The 7,711-nt window shown below is 44.2% G+C and overlaps 1 pseudogene across 1 annotated transcript; it reads right to left on the bottom strand.

Annotated features, from left to right (window-relative positions):
• Positions 1-3,651: 3,651 nt before the first annotated feature.
• LOC311114870 (E3 ubiquitin-protein ligase TRIM21-like) lies at positions 3,652-5,641 on the bottom strand (annotated as a pseudogene). Its single transcript has 2 exons — positions 5,509-5,641; positions 3,652-5,298 (listed from the first exon to the last, which is right to left on the bottom strand). The product of its transcript is annotated as an E3 ubiquitin-protein ligase TRIM21-like (transcript).
• Positions 5,642-7,711: the final 2,070 nt, after the last annotated feature.

The raw sequence follows: 7,711 nt of genomic DNA, 5'->3' as shown, positions 1-7,711 counted from the left end.
GTTGGTCCATGTTCGAGGTTATCCTTTCATGCAGATAACTCAGAGTTGGTATTATATTAGTGTCTAATGGATCCCTCAACAAGCATATTTTAGATATGGAGATTGGAGGGGTGAGGTGAGGTGGGTTGTGACTAGATGGTTTACAGCTGTGGATGGAAGTGACTTTTCATAGTAGGTTAGTAGAGCATTTTAGCTAACCCTAACCCTTTTCCTAACCTTAACCAAATTCTCCTAACATGCTATGTCAATTCTCCTAACCTGCTGCGTAAGTTCTCCTAACCTGCTACGAATAGTAACTTCCGTCTGTAGAGGTGTGTGTAGGCCATGGCTGGTTGTGGGAGGGTTAGGGGTGAAGCCAGGGGTCAGGGGTGAAGCCAGTTTGGTGTTAATGATACAGAGCTGGTTTGGTGAATAATGCGAACCTTGCCTGAGACCTGAAGACTCGTGTTAGCTCCCAGAGCTATTGCTTAGGCTTAGCCTTTAGCTTAGCGGGCTCTGTCGACTGTCTTGTGGTGGATATCTGTGTGTGTCTGTACCTGTTCTGTGACCCTGTCTCTGTGTGTGTCTATACAGACACCTGTGGTATGCAGATTCGAGGCTACCGGTACCAATACCAACACTATTTTACAATTTAGAATGCATACGCAATACACTGATTGATTCTAAGTGGTATGTTAGTGTGAATATTGGAACAGATCGAGCCTCTCTCTGTCCAGATGTGTTGGTTTGTTCTCAGCTGTGGTGTGGGAACATCTGATTGCTGCTGTAACAGTATGATAACCGTGAGATTTATATGAGTGGAGATGTCAACAGCATGTTAGGTTTTCATCAGAGACTCCTGTTCACTGTGTAATATGATTAGCCAGGGGGTGTGTGTGTGTGTGTGTGTGTGCCTGTGCTTGCATTCTAACTCCCTTGAGAGTGGAAATTAACTGTCGAAGTCAAGGTGAAGAGGATGAAACGTTTATAGATGTTATCTGAGTTCTCTTGTATTCAGTCTCCTCTCTCTGACCTGGTTTCTATGACTATGAGAGACTGTACTACACAGAATTATGTCAGATATTATCTGAAACTGTCTAATACTTGCTTCTTCATTACCCAGGTCTCTGTATTCTGCATGCCTGTGTGTCTGCAATGTTTGTATGTGTGACAGGAAGGGATTTAACCTGCATCGTCTGCACATCACAAGACAAGCCCACTGAACTAAAGCCTCTTAGGCAAGGTCATTCATCATGCGAGCGGGGTTCAACAAACCACCTTGCTTACTTTTGTGACGTTTATCTTTGTTTTGTTATGTGTGACAAACCCAATTTTTCCTCTGAGGTTCAATATAGTATTTATTTGTTCTGTAACAGATATGATGTGAAATGTTGACAGTAGGTTGTCTTATCTGACGTTGTGTGAATCTGAAACAATGTCTGTGTTCCTCTCCTCTCAGGTGATAGCTGATGACAGTTATTTAAACGATGTACAAAACACAGGTAGGCTAACAGTGACCTCTTTCCTCTTCGTCCTATTCTCCTATTTCCTCCCACTTTCCCTCTCCCCATTTCTTTGTGTTCCATAAAATGTCCCACCCCTTCTTCCCCCACTCATATTCTCTCCATTCCTACTCTCACACACGTCCTTCTAGCCTCTTTTACCCCTCCTCCTATTTCCTCCATCTGTCTCTATTCTCTCTCTCTCTCTCTCTCTCTCTCTCTCTCTCTCTCTCTCTCTCTCTCTCTCTCTCTCTCTCTCTCTCTCTCTCTCTCTCTCTCTCTCTCTCTCTCTCTCTCTCTCTCTCTCTCTCTCTCTCTCTCTCTCTCTCTCTCTCTCTCTCTCTCTCTCTCTCTCTCTCTCTCTCTCTCTCTCTGGTGGTTGTGATGGGGGTGGGGTTCTCTCTCTCACTGGCAAAAACCAGCCGATTCATCATTTCTGGTCTCACTCCAAGGAAAATAAACCCCTCCCCACTGTCCTCTGGCCAATCAGACAGAAGAGTCTTAAAAAAAATATATATATATAATTTTTTTTATAAACAATTATTTATTTACAACAAATCACACTCAACCAACATCAAAACACACCACATGCAAACACGACAACATTTTTCTCCCTCATCCTGGTCTAAATAATTTTGTTAAATCATAAAGGCACATTTCTATATATTTATTTTTTGGGGTGGGGCATATCACAAAAAAAGAGTAGAGTCTCTAACTGGGCAGGGGATGGTTCTGATTGGGTGAAATGTGCGTGAGGATTTGTCTGGGATATGATGATGTATAAGGACCTCCTTGGTTTTGTTAACGTACAGTACATCAGTATGCTTTATTATTGTGTGTGTAGCTGATGGTGTAAGCATGAGTGTCTCGTGTGTGTGTGTGTGTGTGTGTGTGTGTGTGTGTGTGTATAAACTGCATGCACATCCCAACCCCCCATATGGCTCAACTCTCTGTGTGTGTTTGTGAACCGTGTCAAATGCTCATTGTGACTGGGAAATGGATTATGGGAGTTGATAGAATGAGCGTTCCCGTGGAGATGGTTCCCATAGCGATGGAGGAGAGCATGGTTGTCATAGAAACACAGTATTGTTGTCCTAGCGATCGGTGTTGGTATGTGTGTCTGCATGCGGTGAGGGGAGCTTTCAGTTTACAAACTGATTTATGACGCATTGGTCAGTTATTATTCCAATTCAAATAGGCATTATGGAATCTTGACAAAATAGATACATGTATTAGGCCTACAGAGTATAATACAACTCCCCTATCAATGCTACAGGGAGAGATGGAGATGGAGGGACACAGGAAAGATGTCATTTACAAGCAGAGGGGATGGGGGATAAGAGATGGTGTGTATAGTAGGCTAGGGTGAAGAGTAGAAGTTTACATTTTAGTCATTTAGCAGACGCTCTTATCCAGAGCGATTTACAGGAGCAATTAGGGTTAATAAATGCCCTGCTCAAGGGCACATAGACAATTTTTCACCTAGTCGGCTCAAGGTTTCGAACCAGCAACCTTTCGGTTCCTGGCCCAATGCTCTTAAGCGCTAGGCTACCTGTTTTTTAGTTCTGTTTTATACAGTCCATTACTGTCAGCTGTGATCTTCACCAGAGAAAGAGAAGGTCAGGGATTTAGTGGATTTATTGAAATATTTTGGTTGTCTGGCAGTAAGCCACAAACAACAAACATATTCAGTACAGAAACATATTCCAACCATATTTAACTGGATCATCTCACACACCATATAACTAACACCATATGACTTCCAATGTTATTCACGCTCATCATTGCATGATAGAATGACATCTACATATGAATTGCAGATAATAGGGTGACCAACATTTACAACAAAACTACTATTACTTAGTCTATGATTGACAGGAGTGATGACCAATGGGGCTGTCATTGTACTGTCATAATTATCACAGGGATTGAAGTACGGATAAAGTTTCTCAGAGAAGGTGTAGCCAGTAAAATAGTAGATATAAGACCTGGCATCCACATTATAGTAATATAGTAATATTTTAACCCAGTACATCCCCATGATCTATAGACCATACACATAAACAACACCATATTACTTCAAATGTTATTTATTCTCATCAATGCGCCATAGGATTACATCTCCATACTGATTGCAGATAATAGCATGTGCTAAATTACAACATTACATTCAGTCTGTGTGATTGACAGGACAGATGATGAATGGGGCTGAGTTTGGACCAAGTTCCTCATCACAGGTGTTGAAACATGGAAATAGTTTCTCAGTGAAGGTGCAGCCAGTGAAAGAATAGATATGAGACCTGGCCTCCACATTATAGAAGGAGACCAGACCCTCCTCATAATCCACAAACACCCCCACCTTCTGGGGCTTCTCTCTCAGGGAGAGGGGAACAGGGGGAGAGGCGTAGGCCTCATAGATATTCTCACCCCTCATATACACAGACCAGAAGCCATCGACAGGGCTCATATTTATGTCATCCTTCCTGTTGATGGACTCCCTGGCCACTCCTAAAAGCCACTCAGCTTTTCCCTTCACCTGCACCTCATAGTAGAATCTCCCTGAGGAGAAACCCTCTTTTCCCAGGACAGAGAACATATTCAAAAACCTCTCTGGGTGATATAATTTATTTATCTTGTCATGGAGTTTCTGCCATGTGGCTCCAAATCTCACTTGTTACCGGTCCATAGACAAGATGAGGAATGGATGTGCTGTATCAGGGTCCAGAGTCACATCCACTGACCACTGCTGAATTGAACTTCCTCACTTCTCTCTCTAGTTCTTCATGAAGAGTCTGCTCCAGCTGAGACACAGCTCTCCTCAGTCCCCCCAAACACATATCACTGTGAACACTGACCTCAGACCAGTCCTTTGTGTGTTTGGGGGTACACAGGGATGGCAAGGTCTGGAGGAGGAGGAGGTGGTCCTCAGTGTGTGAGAGCTGCTTCAGCTCAGTGCTTCTCCTCTGTAGCTCTGTAATTTCCTGCTCCAGCTCTTTAATGAGCCCATCAGCACGATTCTCTGCTGCTTTCTGCTTCTCCTCAACCACCTCAATGAAATCAGCCTGGCTTCTCTGAACGGAGTGCACCAGAGCAGTGAAGACCTGCAGGCTGTCTGCTATTTCTCTCTCTGCGTCTTTCTTGTTGAGCTCTACTGAATGTTTGACCTCCTGAACCTTCTCTAGTCGCTCTTGGATCATCTGCCGTATCTGTCGCTCCATCTTGCCCAGATGAGCCTTCCTCTCTCCACACTCTAACACTAGAGGGACGGTGTGGTGAGTCTTGTGGTCTGTCTCATTGCAGAACTGACACACACACGTCTGGTCGGTCCTGCAGAACAGCTCCAGCAGTCTGTCATGCTTCTTACACATCCTGTCTTCCAGGTTCTCCACAGGGTTGATCAGGCTGTGTCTCTTCAGGCCTGTGACTCTCTGATGAGGTTGCAGGTGAGTCTCACAGAAAGAAGTCAGACACTCCAGGCAGGACTTCAGGGCCTTGAGCTTTGTCCCAGTGCAGACGTCACAGGACACTTCTCCAGCCTCGGCAGGGGACTCATCTGTGTCTGTGTCTCTGATTCTGATCGTCTTAAAATGCTCTACAACATCTCGGAATGCTGTGTTGGTTTTTAGCTCTGGTCTTAGGTGGAATATTTGTTTACACATTGGACACTGGCACAGGTCAGTGGTATCCCAGTATCCACTGATACAGGCCATGCAGAAGTTGTGTCCACATGGAGTGGAGACTGGCTCAGTGAACACATCCAGACAGATAGAGCACTGGAACTGATCTTCAGACAGGAGACTGCTAGAGGACGCCATTTCTGGAACACAATAACAGAGCAAACACAAGTCCTGGAATGAGTCAGCATTTTGACCGTAAACTTTGTACTGGTGTTTTTTTTCTCACTCTCACAGTAACCTCGATGTCCTGAATGGTAGTTGAGGTCCTGCTTTCACGCATAAGGTTTTTCTATCTCCCTCTCATGCATTCTCTCTCTCTCTCTCCCGTCTCTATTTCTCTTTTTACTCACCTGAATGCTTGTCTTTTCCTTTTATTTCTCTACAAAGGTAGACTCTTTGCTGTAATGTTATCTTTGCGAGGAACAGGAGAATGTTTTTTTTCTGTGCACAGTTTCCTCATCTATATTTCACTTTCACTTCAGCAAAGTGACATCACTCAACTCCTCTCTGATCTGCTCTTTGCTCTTAAAGGGACAGCGTTGATATTTGACATGCCTGTCTGAAGTCTCAGCCTCTGGGGGGGGGATAGAAAAATGTACCGTTTTTAAGTTGATTTCCTGCAATTCTACACATTTTCCCACGGGGTGTAGAGAAAACTACAATTGTATAACACATTTCATAATATTCTAGTCATTTTGTCATGGGGCAGAGATTTTTTTTTTGCTGTTTCAAAGCTAATTTCCTTCAATTCTACACATTGTGTAATGACTTATGCCATGTTAATATGATATCTGAGTGAGAATGACTAACAAAATCAATGGGGGTCTCCTGGAGGTCAGGGCCCTGCGTGCCCGGTTAGTTTTCGGCCATGATTACTAGTTTAGATAGCTGGCAAGAAAAACTACCAATCCAAAAATTGTTAGCTGACATTGGTAATTGAGGTACTGTCAGTGACTGACAACAATAGAAAAACTGCTGATGCACAACCAAATTTAAAAATGGCACCTGGTGTATTCTACTATTCTTACTCTCAATAGTAAGTCAGGGGCCCCCCTAGCGGTCGGGGCCCTGAAGCTGACGAAGGTCCGTTTGCATCGCCTTCCAAAAATTCAGCCACACAAACGTACATAGAACTACGTAGAGAGTTACGCTAACGGATCTCCATCGGCTCGATTTGCATAGACGGTGTAGACCCCTTAAGCAACCACTTATGTCCCTTATGCCTGGAACCGGTCCTATGTCAGATTCTCAGAAACAGAGGTTAACGTGTCAATTGCTTTAATCAGCCATTGGCGTTTTGAGGAATACAGTCTGAAAAATAAAAACATATTCTCTGTTACTGACAGGATTATGGTTTAGCTTTTAACATAACAGGCCATTTTCTTGGATACAGATTAAGCCTAGTCTTGGACTAAGAATCACTTTCAATGGAGAGTCCACGGCTCTTTAGTCCAGGGTTCTTTATTGCAGGGCTCTTTATTCCAGTTTGTTTATTATTATTCATGGGCTCTTTATTCGAGGGCTTTTTATTCCAGGGCTTTTTAATCAAGGGCTTTATATTCCAGAGTGTTTTATTCCAGGGCTCTTTATTCCAGGGCTCTTTAGTCCAGAGCTCTTTGGTCCAGGGCTCTTTGGTCCAGGGCTCTTTGGTCCAGGGCTTTTTAGTCCAGGGCTCTTTATTCCAGGGCTCTTTAGTCCAGGGCTCTTTAGTCCAGGGCTCTTTATTCCAGGGCTCTTTAGTCCAGGGCTCTTTAGTCCAGGGCTCTTTAGTCCAGGGCTCTTTAGTCCAGGGCTCTTTATTCCAGGGCTCTTTATTCCAGGGCTCTTTATTCCAGTGCTCTTTATTCCAGTGCTCTTTATTCCTGGGCTCTTTAGTCCAGGGCTTTTTAGTCCAGGGCTCTTTATTCCAGGGCTCTTTATTCCAGGGCTCTTTAGTCTAGGGCTCTTTAGTCCAGGGCTTTTTAGTCCAGGCTCTTTAGTCCAGGGCTTTTTAGTCCAGGCTCTTTATTCCAGGGCTCTTTAGTCCAGGGCTAGGCCTGCTTTTCCTTTGCCTCCCCTCGCTCTCTCTCTCTCCCACTTTTTCTCTCTTCCTCTTTCTCACTCTTCCTCTTCTTCTCTCTTCATCTTCCAGAATGAGGTATGAGGGAAATACTTTGTGTGTGTTTGGCATGGTTAGATGATGTTCAAGGACAGCCAAGCTGTGTGTTTGTGAGAGATACTATTGCAGCTCCTCTCTCTGTCCTGGTCATTAATCACAGGGTGTGTGTGTCCGTGTGCACGTGTAAGTGTGTCAGTGTGCATGTGTGTGTGTGTGTGTCTGGCAGAGTGTGTGTTGCATGAACTCTGTAGTCAGTCTCAGCTCCGTGACAATAGAGTCTGATCCTGCTACTCTATGGAACGTCTGCTACATCTCTCTCTCTCCCTCTCCCTCTCTCTCTCTCTCTCTCCCTCTGTCTCTCTCTCTCTCCCTCTGTCTCTCTCTCTCTCTCTCTCTCTCTCTCTCTCTCTCTCTCTCTCTCTCTCACCTCTCTCTCTCTCTCTCTCTCTCAATTT

This window comes from Coregonus lavaretus, assembly GCF_964263955.1.
Source record: "Coregonus lavaretus genome assembly, contig: HAP1_SCAFFOLD_1901, whole genome shotgun sequence".
Lineage (NCBI taxonomy): Eukaryota > Metazoa > Chordata > Actinopteri > Salmoniformes > Salmonidae > Coregonus > Coregonus lavaretus.
Note: the sequence above shows the minus strand (reverse complement) of the source record. Positions and strands in the feature narration are given on the sequence as shown.